The sequence below is a fragment of the Asparagus officinalis genome, chromosome 1 (assembly GCF_001876935.1).
Source record: "Asparagus officinalis chromosome 1, Aspof.V1, whole genome shotgun sequence".
Lineage (NCBI taxonomy): Eukaryota > Viridiplantae > Streptophyta > Magnoliopsida > Asparagales > Asparagaceae > Asparagus > Asparagus officinalis.
Genome location: NC_033794.1, coordinates 121,899,609 through 121,900,940, shown reverse-complemented (window position 1 = coordinate 121,900,940; position 1,332 = coordinate 121,899,609).

Below are 1,332 nucleotides of genomic sequence, written 5' to 3'. Positions count from 1 at the left end.
GATTAGCATAAACCCTATTCACCCCTCCTCTAGGGTTCTTTCATAGCGACCTTAGGGTCCAACACCCTTTGCCGGTAATGGAAGAGGAGCCAACCCACAATATTCCTACTGAGGAAGGAGGTAATATTTCATTTCCACCTTTCTTCCACTACATCGTTCTCAGATTTGTTAAACTCATTTTGCAATTTATTTTCATAGGGGACCGTGAAGAAGGTGAAATTCCATATGGACCCTCTTCTCCCAGACTTATGCAGACCGAGGAGACAAGTTTTGTTTAGCACATGCATAAGGCAGTAGCTGATGAACCTGTCGGCACTGAGTATGCCAGGGAGGCCCCCTACCCCAGTCGCTCCAGCTCCTAGCACAGGTACAAGTATTTTCTCATTCGGAGGGAAATTCCAAGAGATGAGTGAATCGGAGTGCGTACCTCCTCTAATGGTTTCTACGCTTCATCTTTTTTTAGAGAAATTAAAGGAAGCGAGCACTAGTGTCGGAGATGTGGAACCTGTCGCAACGGCTGAAGGTAAAGTTGGCTTCCACTTGGTATGGACTCATAGATAGGGGGAGCACCTATCTATAAGCTATTTTATTTTTGCTCCTATATAATGGTTGGTTGTCATCATCAAAAAGGGGGAGATTGTTACCCCTTATGTTTTGATGATGTTCTTACAACCACCATTATCGGTACTAATGGCTTATTGAGTGTAAATGTAGTAAATTCATTTATCAAGCTCGTTAGTGCCATAAATGGAGGATGGATGGAATATATGCTATAACGATGATATCCAAAGGAGGAGGAGGCCAAGAGATGAAGCAACGTTATTTTAAGAACGACAAATTCGAATACAAGCTTCATCCGATTCAAGCTATATCAAAGCTCAAGTATTGTTCTTTATATATGAGGATATTAGCTTTCTTTTGTTTCTCTCTCTAGTGCTAAAATGTAGGCAAAGAGTTACTGATTTTACTTGAAGCTATTGGGAATCACACACACGTTTTCATACTTGTGTTTTTTAAGCGTTTTTCAAAAAATACTAATTTTCACAAGTATGAGGACCTATCTGCAAAATTCTTTTTCCAAGCAGTTTGTTTTTAGTATCAAAAATATTTTACAAAGTTTCAGAATTTTCAGAGGTCAAATAAATATTTTACAAATATTTCAGTCTAGTCAAAAACCTGTTTTCTGCAATATATCAGAAAGCGGTCGACCGGTCCGGTCGACCGCTCCCAAGACCATTCCTTACTATTTTCCAGAGGGGTCGTCGGTCGACCAGTACGGTCGACCGAAATCCTGACTTTCAAATCGGTCGACCGCGCCGGTCGACCGACGGT